Source organism: Lonchura striata, chromosome 3, assembly GCF_050655825.1.
Source record: "Lonchura striata isolate lonStrDom1 chromosome 3, ASM5065582v1, whole genome shotgun sequence".
Classification (NCBI taxonomy): domain Eukaryota; kingdom Metazoa; phylum Chordata; class Aves; order Passeriformes; family Estrildidae; genus Lonchura; species Lonchura striata.
Window position 1 is genome coordinate 61186260 of NC_140705.1, and position 15510 is coordinate 61201769.

General features: G+C 41.3%; 1 protein-coding gene across 2 annotated transcripts in view; it reads right to left on the bottom strand.

Moving 5' to 3' along the window:
• AIG1 (androgen induced 1) overlaps positions 1-15510 on the bottom strand; it is a 124377-nt gene that overhangs the window by 13485 nt on the left and 95382 nt on the right. The window lies entirely within an intron of this gene.

Here is a 15510-nt window from a genome sequence, read left to right on the forward strand (position 1 = left end):
GGGGAAAAGCAGGTGATACAAATGTTTCTTTATATTTTCATTTCAATTCTACAATAAGAAACTTAAATCACAGGCACCTGAAGACAATTCTTGATGGTTAGAAAGACAAAGTAAGGTAACAATAAAATTGATCAATAACGCAACCAGTATCATCTCTGTAATGTCCAATTGTTTAAGAGAGCAGAGGAAAACTGAGTAATGAGAATGTGCTTTTGTTCAGGATACAAGACAGATACTCAGTGAGTAAAAAGTAAATGTGTCGTGAAGGGACACAGGTTCCAGCCCCAGTCTGGCCCTGCAGTTACTCTGTGATCTCTGCCATGTCAGTTCAGTTATTTTGACCATTGTAGTTGAAAGGGAATGCAACTGGTTTTCAGAGACTAAGTACAAACAATGCCAAGTGAATGAATATAAATTGAGGTATTTAAGGCTTCTTAGGATAAGGTTTAAATGTATCTCAATGTGGGGACTTGAAAACAGGGGACATATTTTTAAATGATAGCATCAATACCTCCATCTGCAAGACAGAAGCAATTATATTCAGAAAGGTGTTGTGAATCTTAATTTTTTAGTTACACAAAATAGTTTTAGATTCCCAAAGGAATCATATGAAAGCCAAAGCTGTAAAAAACATTTTCAGCCACTTGTCTTTATTTAGCTGTTCAACTCCTTATTTTCCCATACATATTTCCTACACTGCCCCTTCTGAGAAGGCCTGTTCATCCAATTAATGTCAGCAGCATGAAAAACTGCATCCAGCCTGCCCCAAAACTCAATGTCTACATTTCAGAGTGCTAGAAGGCATGAAAATATACATAAGCAAAGAACAAATGTGCCAGGAAATAAACCCCATAATTTCTGAATATACAGCTCACTTAAGACCAGCATTAGTGGTGACTGCAGAAACATATGCTGCCTTGCCTCTATGGGGCCAATTTTTTGCTGGCATCTAAAGGAAATTATTTCAATTGAGAGCTTAGCTCTAGGGCTTGGTAAGACTGACTGTGAACTCTTCTGCCCTCTCCACAAGAAGGCCTGGAGCTGTAAGGATTTCAAGGGCAGCCTAAGTCCTAATGCAGGTTCAGCCCTTCCCCACGTACTTGATCACCAACTGGAAGGGAAAGTTACGGCATACACTGGCCACATTCTGCCATCATGTAGTTCTGGAGATGCTGGAGGGTAGGATTCCTAAGTTTGCAGTAATTACAATGTAAACCCACACTGATGTTTACCTGCGTGCAGATAGGAGAGGCATGGAGTAGAAATACCTTTGTGTGGATTACAGGTTCAACTGAGAAGAAACACAGTGGGGTTTAAGCCTTTAAAAACTGCAAAGAAGAATGGTTTGAATGGAAAATTTTAAGATAATGGAAATGCTCCTGCTGAGAGATGTAACATAATTGAATTGGATATCTGCTCTGATTTTCAAGGCATTGGTAATTAATAACTAGCATTTGGAGACTGTCAGGTGGATAATACAGCAGTTAGGGGAGCTTTCAATTTCTTTATCTTTTAACAACTTGTTCCACCCTCATCCCTTTAAACAGTACAAATCAGCATCAAGGGAATGCAGAGATTTTACAGCAGTGTGGTCTGCCATAAAGGTGCCCACCATTAGATTAGAGGTCTATAAGCTACAGAGGACTTTCAGAATCCATGATCAGGGACTGACACCAAAGCAAGCCCTGAAGATTCACCTGCACGTCTTGTGTCTGTATGGAAAAGGTCTCCAGGAAGAGAGAGATCAGTGCCTCACTCTGCAGAGCCCCCAAAGCATCTGCAGCTGTGCAGATGTCTCCTGCCCTGCCCCCATAACTTATTCAGAGAAAAAAAACCAGAAGAAAACAGCTATTAGTACCAAACTCCGTCCTTGATACAATGCATTATTGTAATCCTGTCACTTGGTTTTAACTCTACACTCTATGGATGATTTTTACAGAGTTTGTGAGCTCGGTTTCTCCATGTATATGTTTACTGCTTTCAATACTGCTTGTTGATGAGTTCCTCATTGATGATAACAACTCAACAGCTTGCCAATTAAAAAGTAGTTAAAATAATTTCAGCAATCAAGCCTTAATCTTGAACACTCTTCTCCTTTCCCTCCTCCCAATTCTTGTGGTTATATAATAAAATAGATTATTGTTTTCCTACATTCTCACTTCTGCTCTCTTCTTAAGGTAAGGGTGGAGGGAAAATCAGATAATGAGCTGTGCCACTAAAAATTTTGTGCACAAAATCCTGTTAAGAATACAGTGGAATTAAAAGTCTAAGGAGAAAATCAGAGATATGTAACTTTAATCTCAGTCTGTTAGAGTGAATGTCAATGCTGCATGCAAGCACTGCAGTATTACAAATTTGGAGTATGAACTTTGGTTTAAAATGCTTTTGTGAAAGTGCCACTCTAAAAAGCTGCTTCAGATCCTTTACCAAACCACAACCATGATAAAATTTCCTTCTCTACATTTCAGCTCCTCCAAAAAACTTGATTTAAAAACCATGAAATTCTATAATCTGTCTTACCTTCTGTCTAACAGTGTCAATTAAAACTCTAGACTGAAGCATAGTGGAGATGATCAGGGGTCAAATGTGCTTGCAGTGGGATCCATCAGGGCTGGGTATTCTGCAGGGGGCCTAAGATTTCATATCCTCTAATGTTTTTGCTGCCTGATTTCTGAATAAACAGGCCAGTGGGAATCTGAGGCTTAGAGAGAAAATAGCATTGATATTTCCCTGACCTGCCTAAAGATCACGCTGTGCCGATCAAACATACCCGACTGGTAGCTCTGGGAGTGATCCCTTTTACTTACTGGCACACAAGGGGACAAAACCACATTTCTCACCTTGTTTGCCAAAGTATCTCCTGGGGTTTGCTTACTTCAGAGAAGACTGAGGAATGAAGAAGTTCAAACAACAAGGAGGTTTAAACAATAATGATGATTAGCTGCTCTAACAGCTTTCCAGCAGTTGCCATTTTGCACTGTTAAGTTTTCAAGAAAAACTTAAGAAAAAAAAATTAGAGTATAATGACTAGTATAATATTATAATAGTAGTAAACTATGCTTTCACTACTAAGTAATGCTATATTGATAAGACACTTTTAATATGGACTAAGTAGTTACAAGCAAAACCGTATTTTTATCTGGACATCCTATTCTTCTCCACTGAGACCGGCTGCCCCTGTGAGATGCCTGTATGACTGTGCTGACACAACACATTTGTGCTGAGCACTGCTGTGGCCACACAAGAGAGCACCATTCCCACTGTCCCAGGAAGGCAACCCCTTCTTCACATGTTCCCCGTGGTGATTGCAGGCTCAGGGTAGTCCCCAGGCCCCAGCTTGGCCCAGGCAGCCGTGGGAGAGATATCAAAACCTGAATCATTAGTAGTAGCACTTAAACTGAGCTTTTTCAGGGCTTAGTAACTGCATCTACTTGCAACAAAATTCATCTTGTCAGCTTCTCCACCTGTGACTGTGGTGCTATCTGCAAGGTTTCCTCGCAGCCACAAATCCTTTTTTTCTCTGGAGTGCCAAGACAGCAGCCCTCAGACCCATTACTTACTCTTCTCTGAACTATTCATCTGCCAAGACCAGATGAAGACTTCTGTGGGCTGAAGACTTGACCATAAGCCCCCTTTCCTCAGCCACATCACTGTCCTGCTCAGACCCCTCACTACGTGCCCCTGTTGCTGTAAAGACAGCTTTGATAAATCTTTTTGCTAGGAAGTGCTGGTCTTAGCAGAGTAAAAAGCTGCAACTTCCACTTATTCTGTGTCTGTCCAAGGACCCATCACCTACAAGTGGTGAAGAAATGTGTTTTGCCAAATCTCCAACTGCTAGAAAACAGGGAAATCAGCATAATGCACAGAGCCTGGATGGAATGTGCAGGAAGGTTATCATATGGAGAATCTGATCCACAAGACACTCTGGAGACTAACTCCAAAGAAGCAACCTCTGAGTGAAGCTGAATTAGCCCACACTATAAAGAAAGCCATCCTGGATCATGCAGGTGGAATAATTCCTAGAGCCACTGTCACAGCTTCCTGAGAGAAACTCTGCTCATTAATAACTTTTTAAAAGATATTACAAAAATATGTACCACCCCCCCACATGGAGGGTGCCTAATGACATTGGAGACCAGAAAATCACATTACAAATATGCACCACAGCTGTAGTGCTGGCTTGAAGCTGATCTTTGATGGAGGACTGTGCTTCCTCGTTGTAGGTATGTTCTACAACAGTTACTTGGAAAAAAATATTTTATGCAAATTAGGTACATTAACAATGTGTTCTGTAACAGTCTTTAGGCAATTAAGTGTTCATTCTCAAAAGCCTGATTATATATTTTATCTTCCAAACAGTAAGTGCTGCCTTTTTTAACACTGGTTCCGACAGGACCTTACTTGGCCTTTTCTCTCTCCCTTAACTGTGTTTTAAATAGAATCTTAAAACTTTTCAAAAGGTGCTAAATTAACTGCTTTATGTATTGTATCATCAGCATAAACATGGTAGTGATGCCTTCCCAAGTAATCTTCCTGATCTGGAGTGACTGTCCAGAACTACCTTTATGACAAGGAGCTCAGTCTACAGAGGCATCTCAGATACCCAGGTAGCTCACAGTTCTGTAGGAATGGTTAAACTGAAGATTACAAAAATTGTGATTATAATTCACTTCAACCAACAGACTGTGACTCATTACTCAATTTGATCAGACTGAAAACTACAAGGTATAGGACATTTTAGCCAAGTGGAAATAATGTGCACCTCTGAGGCCTGCATCATGACATTCAGCCCATAAGAGCAAAACTCCAGTGACAAGAAAGGAGCCTTGCAGTTTTGATGTCCACCAACATTTTAACTGATGGACTGGGAGCCTCCTTGCTGGTGTGCCTGCAACAATGAGGCTGCAGATAGGTTTTCACCCCCAGAACTTGTACAGCCCAGGACCTGGAGGGCTACATCTGCCACCCAAAGCTGTATCTACATCAAAGCCTCTGCCCTGGCAAGGGCAGCTGCTAGGGAAACTACCCTGCAGCACACTGCCACTGTGCCTGAGACTTAAGCTGGGGTAAATTTGGCAGTGCTCCTCTACTTTGCACCCTTCTGTGCAAACTGCTGTGTTTTCTGGCTGCCTCTGCTTTCTTTTAAAATTTGTCTATAAAATATAGTTTCCATCAGCAAGATTTTACCCTTCCCCTTCTTCTTGTGAACTCACAAGATTATGATATTAAACAGCTGCTCCCTGTCAGAATGAGAGGAACAGTCTGTCTGCCACTCTTTCTTCCCTCTCAGGGGTTTGTACAGCACCTTGAGAAAAAGGTTTCACAGAAACCAACAGCAAACTGACCTACTCCTATTCCTCTAAATTTAAAACAACTACTAGTGTGTTCATCCTGAAAACCAATACTAATAGGCCTAAAAATACCTACAGTTGTTGTCAGTGCCATTTGTAGAGTAACAGTAGCAATAAAGCTCATTTTTCTTCATGCTCCTAGCAGAATACCATGGAAAACCAGATCAGGAACTAGTAAAATAGGGGCAATGGTTATGATTTACACCTTGAGAAACTTCTGAGAAAGGAACAGCTGGCAAGAGAGTATTTATGTGTCATCTGAAGGATGATACTTTCTACTAAGGCAGCCTAATCCATAAAGAGAGCAGCAGGATATCAGAGATGGGTGCATAATAAATTGGAATCTTTGAGTGAGTCTGAGCCCTTATGAGACTGAAAGTGCTGGTAGCACTTTTCCTCTTACAAATGAGAAATTATGACTATTAAATGAGACATGCTGGTGCACAGGATGCACTCCAAGGCAGCCACAGACGGTTCACTAATTGTTATGGTAGGTTGGGGGGAGGAAGAAGTATTATATGATCTAAACAAAGACCAATACCTTATAATGCCACAAAACACACAAGAGCCAAAGATAATAATTTTCAATCAATATGAGAGTGAGGAGTTCTTTGAAAAGAAAGTTAATACTTCCTCTTTAATGTTACATCCTCTTTTCCTTTTTTTCTGTAGAAAAACACAGTGGACATGGCATTCCTGACTTAAGAGGATTTGTATCACTTTATCCATGCATACCTGATGTTGACAGCTTTGTTCTTATTTCTTCAGACACATGTGGTATATACTATATATTGAAATAGCAGTGCCAATCTGATCTCACTCTATGACTGTACTAGTGTCAGGGAGGTTATATATAGGTGCTTATCTATAGAATTTCCACAGTGCCAGTCACTAAAGCACTTCAGCCCCTCAGAAGCGTTACTAAACATACCCTCATGGCAGTCATGATCTGTAGCAGCAGGATATCCTATCCTCATTTTGAAGAAGGGCAAAATGGAGATGGCATGCCTCACTCAAGGTCACATAGGGTAGCCATGGAGGAATGAAGAACCACATCACATTCCTCAGTTCCATTCTTGGCTTGTTAGCCTAAGATGAGCAAACATGTATAGAGAAATAACAAAAAATTTCATATGAAAGCCAAACTAATCCTTCAAGTTTACAGCTCTGAGACATCTTGGCCCTTTCAGCATGTATCATCTGTCACCCTGATTGACCCCCTGTCCTGGTTCCCCTCTGCTTTTGGAGGTTTCTTCAATTCCCTCCCTCTGAGCTGTCTGTCTCTCTTCCACCTCAGCTCCTGCTGCCCCAGGCTGCTTTCTTGCAGCTCCCATCCTTAATGCCTTAACATGACACACAAAATCATCTTGGTCCTTTAGACTTGAAACAAGATGAGGATAGGGACCAGACATGGTACATACAGTACAGCAAAATTGTGTAAAACTAGTGCTGTGTTGCCAAATGGAGCAGCATTGCTATGTGTTTAATTTTCTTTAACTTTGTTTAATTCAACATAACTACTTTTAATGCTTTTCATGTATGCAGATATCATTAAACACATGCCAAGTGCAATGTCACATCAATCAACTATATCCTTTTGCTGGGATCCCTTAGCCAGGCTTTCTTGTTCATTCTATGCCATGACCATACTCCCCAGTCTGCTCCTGCCAGCAGGCACTGCTTGACCCTTAGCATATTTTTAAAATACAAGACAATCAACAAAGTCCTGGTTCTGTGCACTCAGCCATAGCTGAGCAAACCCTCCAGACCCTAATTTACTTTGAACCTCAAGTCTGTATTTTTGCTATGAAATCCTTAGAAAAAACATGCTACTAACAACTTGGAATATACAGACAGATATATCCGGTGCAAGGAGCACTCATTAATCTCAGTGTTATGCAAAGTCATTTTTCTACATATTTTTCTCAGTTTATTTGCCAGTTGAACCACCTGCCCTAGAATTTCTCAAGCTATTATTTGCAAAAAGGTTTATCTAGGCAAAGAAATATATTGTTGTCTCTTAAAATTATCCTTAAAATCAATGTTTATACACACACACACACACACACACACACACACACACACACACACACAGACTTTTACATAGGTTACCAAGATTTAATTTGCATGAATGAATATTTGACTGTTTTTGCAGGTCATGCTGAAAAAGTGTTTGTAAAGTCATTAAGCCTCATGAATTCATAGCAAAAAAAATCACTAAAAGGAACCTGAAGATGTATTTTACCAGTGGTTTAAATGAGATTACTCATATGGAAAATAGTATTCCTCTCCCTGAAAAGTGAACTCTTTCCATAGTAAAAGGCCTCAGAAGGGAAAAAATAATTTGTATCAATATGTTTTCTAAATCTCTTTAACTAACTTGAAAAGTTTATCAGTACATAAAATACTCTATATTAAATTCCAACATCTGGCAATCTCCCAGAACTAGTACTAAGGCTTTCACAGAGGGATATTTTTGGCTTCATGATAGCCAAAGTATCCTTTTTCCAACCTGAAAACATTGGATTCTGAATCTGTCACTGGTCCAGGATCAAATATTGCTTGTCCTGGGCTTTGGGCCAGTATATCTGGGGAAAGAAATTTCACATTTGGGAAAATAAAAAAAATCCCCATTATTTCTCGGTTTCTTTTTCAAGTGGTGACTCTTTGATGCTATTCGGAAATCTAAAACCTTGGAAGTGGTTACTGAGGGACAGGATTTATTGGGTGTTGTGTAGGTGAGGTAGCCAAAGGTCAAACTTTGGTCTATCACATGGTGATTGCAACTATCTGCAATGTGGTTCAAACAATTTATCTCACAGATATCGTTATTATCTTTATTTCATTATTTCTTTACATTGTACATGTAAACCCCTTTAACAAATAGTTCTAGAGGATGTAACCTCCTAAGCTTTTTTGTTGTAGTACAGAAAGCAGTAGCAGACTAAGGTGAGAATAGTCTTACTGCTGCACCCAACACTCCATCTGTCCAGTTTTACTGGACATGCATTGCCCTGAGTCTTCTAAACAGCACATACTCCACTGCAAGGCAGAGGTGCGTGCCTGTGCAACAGGCAAGAGCGCGGGGCGAAGCTGTGTGACAGCAGCTGCACCCAACAGACAGTGACAAGCCATGGCCAGGCACCAAGGGAGCTGCTGGTCTCACACTCTGTGCTCAGGATGCAGAAGGCCAAGGCTGGTTTAGTGGCATCACCAGATTCCTAAGACCAGGACTGACTGAGGCACTAGCATGTGTTAGAGGCACTAGGGTAGAGGGGGTACGTGGTGGGGATGTAGAGAAGCCAAGAAGCATGGGCTAGGTTTGTGCATTGGTTGAAAGGCAGATGGAGTAGTAGGTATGAAAAACTTATTGAGGGCGAGAACGAGTTTGTGCAAGAAGGCAGGGGAAGGACAGAGATGCAGGCAGCTCTGCTTGTGGGTCTCCTAAAGCTTCTTCTCCTCTGCAATGAAGGCACATGAGCAAACAAGCCTGGGGAACATCCTGAATGAACACCTGCCATGAAAACACAGTGACATTCCCTACTTGTTTTACCCACTGTATGACACACTTTATTTAGGAGAGTCATTATGCTTCAAATGCAATTAGCTGTAAATGCAATTGTTCATCTTAAAACACCTGTTATTTTGATCGATAGTAAAAGCCTACACACCATAGTAAAGACAACAATGTCGGGCACAAAGACATTACAAAATCTATAGCCTGACCCTTTAAAACCCAACTTGAACCATCAGATTTGACTTATGAGCCTAGTAACAATAGTGCTTCATGCAAAAAGCATTAGGTTAAGGCTGGATCAGGCTAAGTTGCCGAACACACCCTGGCATAATTAATCAAGAATATTTCAAAAACAGATCGCCTCCAAGAGGTTATTGATCTCCTGTCATGACACGTTTTCCTCATGAGGTGCTACAATGCTATGTATCTGAGATGTGCTGGCATGTATTTTTCAGTGACTAAGCCTTGATCTATCTTCCTGGATTCCTGCCACTGGTGCACTGACATCTGCAACTACTCATGTTTGACAGTCTCATGCATGAGCTATGTGGCTTCCAACTTGGATGGGATTAGTATAGGAGACTTTCAGAATACTTCAAATGTAATTGAAAGCAGATAAATACAAGGGTCTCAAGAGGGTGGCATGCTTTTTACAAACGAAATCACATTAAATCATGTGTATAAATGCTTGGACTAAGAACGATCTCAGTGCTAACCAGTATAGTATGCAAGAAAGTCTTAGTCCTCGCTCTTAAATATGCATGAACCTTGATAACGTCACTTCTTTCTAAAATCCAAATACAGTGCATGGCTGAAGTGCAGCTTAGACAAGCATGAAAAAGTACACATTTGGGGAGAAGGGCAGGCGAAGAGGAACATATTCAGAGACTGACAGGTGCTCTGCCTTTCACCCATGCCTGCACTAAGGCATTCCAATCTTCTGTGAACCACCCCTGCCAACAGATGAGAGCTGAAAACAACATACATCATGTAACTAAAGGTTATACTGTTATAGTGTCAAATATCAGTGATGTCTTCTTTTAGAGCAAAATCCAACCTTGTTTCTTACACAGAACACATTTCTATTTATCTGTTTTTTTTCAGAAAATGTGGACATTGATATCGTAATCTGCAAATGTATTATGTACGTATTTACTGAATACTATAAAATAGAGGATGTAAATAAAACTGAGGTTAACACTGCTGTAAAGAGTTTATCTTTCACATTTCATTACTTTTTTAGACTCTGAACTCTGTAAATGTAAGTAATCTTGCTTTAACACAGAGCTTGATAAGAAAAAACAAAAAAACCTTTCAGTGGGAAATGGCCTTTCTTGCTGTCAAACACCTTTTTGAAGATTACAGTGACGGGCAATATACAAGCATCACAAAAGGACAGTGATACTGAACATATATAGTATCAAAGGGCTCCAATATGATCAGGTTGCAGTGGAGCTGTGACATCCATAGTATTAAACCTATGGACTTCTCTGGGTTCTCTTGCAGACTCTGGCCTGATTTTTTCCCTTCAGTTTAATGTTGGTGTATGCTTGTCTCTGCTTCCCTCACAGCTCTGTCCCAAGCCAGACTGATCTCACTGAGCTGTCAGTGACCTGCATGGCATTTCTATTTTAAACGCTAAAAAGGAAGGAGAACTGGAAAAAAAATGTGATTCTTCTTAGCACATAGTAGCATTTTTCCTAGCCAAGCAGAGGAGCAGAACAACAGCAGTCACCATGTGTAAGGACAGTTGCTGGACAGCAGTGTGTGCACAGCAGGGCTGCAAAGGGAATAGTTTAATGTCTCATACTCGGGAGAATGCTGAAGGAAGGAGGACTTCTTACTCTGCTTGGTATCACAGCTCCTATCATGGAATAAAGTCCTCAATAACTTCTGCTCCATCCTCCCAGATGAGGTCCAAGGTAGGTAAAGTGAAGTAACCCTTGGTTTCCTTCCAATGATGCTGATAAATGTGGCCTAAAAATGCATTACTTTGGAGATAATTGTAGTATTTTTAATTAATTAAATTAATTAATTTAATTAATGCATTTTTTTGGTACTAGATATTTCATCTGTATTCCTCTATTGCCACAGGAATTCCAGACAGAACTTCCTTTGCAGCACCTGCTCATAAAGCTGTGCTATCAGTCTTCTGTGAAGTTCTCTCATGTATGGTCTGAACTCTTCTGTGATGTGGGATGGATGCCAGCACTGGGACAGAGGTCATCCACACATGCAAATGGTTCATGAAAAATATTCTTTAAACACAAGAAACATATTTTTTCACTCTGAAGGTGATCAAACACAGAAAGTAGCTGCCCAGAGAGGTTGTGGAGTCTCCATCCTTGGTGGTATTCAAAGCCTGACTGGACACTATCCAAGGCCACTGGCTCCAGCTGACTGTGCTTGAACAGGGGGTTTGGACAAAACAATCTCCGTGGGTTCCTTCCCACCTCAGCAACCCTTTGATTCCATGACCCTAATGGCTTGGCTGTTATGGTCACTGGCCTTTACAGCCAGTCTTGTTAGCCCCTCAGTGTCTCTTGTCCATCTCCACTCCCTGGACAACACTGGGTCTGAAAGAATTTGCTGCATCAGAAAAGGAAGGAGAGATGAACCAATCTGACCTGCAGCATTTCTGCCCTCTGCCCTTCTGAAGTCTCTTGAGTATTTTATTTCTTGAAGACTCTTGGTATTTTCTTAATAGAAATTTAACTCACCATTTTTTAACTGGGGACCAGAGAGATGTCAGAAATCCCCAGTTCTACATGTTTGCCTCATTGTTAATGGTCATATTAGTGGTGTGTGAATGTGTGTTTGAAGCAGAAGATTATAGAAATGCCTTTGAGGTGGGAACGGACTAATCAGTCACTAGATGTATTTCATAATGTTAGCTATAACATTGTTCTTTTGCAGTATCCAAATGCAAGAATTGCAGCATAAACCCTTTTAAACAGGGAAGATCACTACAAAAGTGTAACTGAAGAATAACTGTGATCCCAAGTTACCTGAGACTACCTGATTGACCTTATACTGGGGAATGGTGTCTGTTGGGAATAGGAAAAGACACACTTAATTAGGAGCACTTGAACTGCATAGCACTGATATTTTCTACTGTGAAGAAGTGCTAAGGATAACCTCATTGCTAAGAGAAAGATTTGAGAACCATCTCAAGTACATGAGGCTGCAGTGCAGATGTGGGAGCCAGCATGGTGGGCTAGGTTGTACAGAGGAAGCTGGGTGAGACAAGGGAAACCTCTTCTAAACAGCAGGCTAGCTGAGAAAGGCTGCTTAGAGCCTCTCTCTCCAGAACTGGAGCTGCAGCCACCTCAGCTGTGCTGGCTGAAGACTGACTGGCTCAGATTTGGGTCTGTGCCAAGCCAAGCCAAGCCAAGCCAAGAAGGTATAAGGAGCCCATGGTGAAGACTGGAAGGATGGATGCTACTCTCCCAGAACTGAGGAGGACTGACTTAAGAGCATTGCAAAGGCAAGCCAAAAGAAGAGGAGACTTACCTAATACTGTTGGTTGATTGATTACGGGCTTCCCCAGGGCATTTATCACCCCCCCCCCCCCGCCTCCCCCCCAAATAAGACTGTATTTGCATTAAGGCCTTGGAGCCACTGCTACTAAGTAGTTAAGCACTGCTGCTCAGGGGTGCCCATGTGTATAATTCACTTCTGCAAGTTTCAAGGCAGGTCTTGTGCCATGTTATTTTCAGCAAGAACACCAAAGTGATTGAAGCCGGCCTGTGTGACTGGCAGCAGCTCTGGGCAGAGAGGGTACATAATGTACACACACCCAGCACTCTTGTTTCTCCTTTGCTGCTGCTGCTGCAGTGTGTTCTTAACAGGTTACCAAACTTTGTACTGGCATTTCTGCAGAAGGGATCTGGCAGTAGAGTAATATTTGTATTTTAATTACTTGACCTATCCGACGGCCTTGTTGTGCAGGCTTCTTCAGCCCTATAACCACCTTCTTAATGACCTTCACTATTAAACAAAATCAAAATAATAGGAAAAGCTTGCTGCTCTGCTCTACTGTCCATGGGCAGAGGAACTACCAAAAAAAGACTTAATATTACCTTATGGTCCTTACATAAAAAACTTTAAACAGCTATCTCTTACACATTCTCCAGTGCATGAGACTGCCTTGTCATCTCAGGAATACCAATTACCACTTTGCCATTTTACTGCAAAACAAAGGAATGAAATAAACTAAAATTCCAAACTTTTTAGTGAACTGGGACAAGAAGTGGAATAAAAGATGCTTGACAAGCCTATGGGATCAGCTGTTAGGATTACCAGAGCATAATTCTTTGTAATGATCTTATTAATTAAAATAACTTCTGACTGTCAGCATGCTTTATAAAAATTCCAATTAACCCTTACAATATTTCTGTGAGACAGTGGGGAAGAAAAATAAAAGCACTTTATCAGTGAAGATATGCATACAGAGAAAGAAAAAGCATCTCGACTAAACCAAAGCAAAAGGCAAACAGTGATGGATTTTGAACTGGAATGCAGGTGCTGGCAATTACTTCCACTGGGCTCAGTCCACTATAACACTCCCTTGTCAGAAGGTCAAAGGTGAGAAGCACACAGCTACTTAGTGCCATCAATGTACTGACCTCTTACATTCATGGCAGCAGAAGAAAATCATGTGGATAAAATCCAATAGTTTAGGCACCTAATCAAAGCCGATTATCTCAAAACTTTTAATTGAATGTGAGCTCATCTGCCTCTCTAAATGTCAATGTAAACAAGCTAGAGGGAACACAAAAAGGCCAGAGGAATATTTGGGCTGTTGCCTGTTAAATTTATTCTTGTTCTGACCCTTCTCTTCTAGTGAAAGCAGATTAAAAATGGGGGCTTAAACCAATGGACTTCAGCTTCAGGGCAACTTAGGTTCCATGAACCTGAGCCCAGGCTTAGCAGTATGCATCTCAGTGACTCATATGGCTGAGATTCAAGGATTCATGGCAAGTCTTCAGTTAGGCACATCTCATAAAGCAGAAAGGATACAGCTCCCTGACTAGGGAGCCACAAACATCATCACAGTATTTGTGAAGGAGTTTCTGTATGGTTTCCCATCTCCCCATCCCTGGAAAAGTCAACAACACCTTTAGGAATAACCACGAGTCTAAAGAAGCTAATAGAAACAGTATGTTTTAGAAACAGAACCGAGATTTTGTAACTATAAATTATTTACATACAGTGTGTAAGTGGCAGCACTAACACCTATGCCTTGATCCTTCAGGAAACCCCTACTCATCTTTTGTCTCTCCTGGAAGCTGATACACAAGCTCATCTCCCAGGAAGAAGGACTGAAGGAGATCTCTACTGTAGTTCCCCCAGGGTACTTGACAGATGATGGACTGTTTTGGCCAAAAAGTGGAAAGGCTTTCTCACTCTGCATCTGGGAGAGGTCAACAGCCCTTTTGGCCAGTAAACCCTTTTCTTAGTGTTGAGAATTGTAGAAAATCAACTGCTTACAGCTATTTTTGTGGTGCAAGGGTTAATACAAAAATAGTTTATTTCTGTGGATTTTGCCATTTTTAAAAATTTTTCCACTCCAAAATCAAAAAATAATTGAAGTATTTATTTGAGTCAATCAGAAACACCTTTCTACATTAACAAATACAGAAACATAGAATATCTTGAACTGGAAAGGACCCACAAAGAACACTGAAGTCCAACTCCTAACCCTGCACAGGACACCCCAAGAGTCACACCATGTTCCTAAGAGCCTTTTTCAAACACTCCTTGAACTCTTGGCTTAGTGCTGTGATCAGTTCCCTGGGGGGGCCTGTTCCAGTGTCCAACCACCCTCTGGGTGAAGAACCTTTTCCTAATATCCAACGTAAACCTGCCCTGACACAACTTCATGCCATTCTCTTGGGTCCTGTGACTGGTCACCACAGAGATCAGGGCCTTCTTCTCCTCTTCCCCTCACCAGGGAGCTGTAGAGAAATATGAGGTCTCCCTTCAGGATCCTCCTCCCCAGGCTGATCAAACCAAGTGACCTCAGCTACTCTTCATATGGCTTCCCCTCACTCCATCATCATGGGTGCTCCTGATTAGAAAGGTGTGAAGGCTGAAGGCAGCAATGTTGGTGCCCCGCCATAATTCCTTTGGCATGACTTTTCCAGCCCCTGTGTCCCCTGAGCTGAACTGGCTTTCTGAACTCTAACCCTGGTTCTAACAATAATGGAACCCTGGTGCTAAGGCAAAGGTCCATATCACCAGGGGTGACCCAGATTAGAAAGATGTGAAAGCAGAAATGCTGGTGCTCTGCAGTGATCCCTTTGGCATGATTTCTGCAGTCCCAGTATCCCTGGACCTTTACGATTTCTGACTCTCTGAACCTTAGCACTAACTGTAATGGAATCTTGGTGCTGCTTCTGCGGTCTCCAGCACAACTGTGGCCCAGATTAGAAAACTGGGGAGGCAAAAAATGATGGTGCCATGCTGTGATTCCCTTGGCATGACTTTTCCAGCCCCAGTATCCACAAAGCAATAGGCTTTCTGTCTCTGTGAACTATAAATTTGTTTAATATGTGACCAGCCCTGGTGGAAATGTAATTAACCAATGATGTTGAAAAATGCCCCAACACATACTAGAGTTCCTTTAAGAAGAACAGA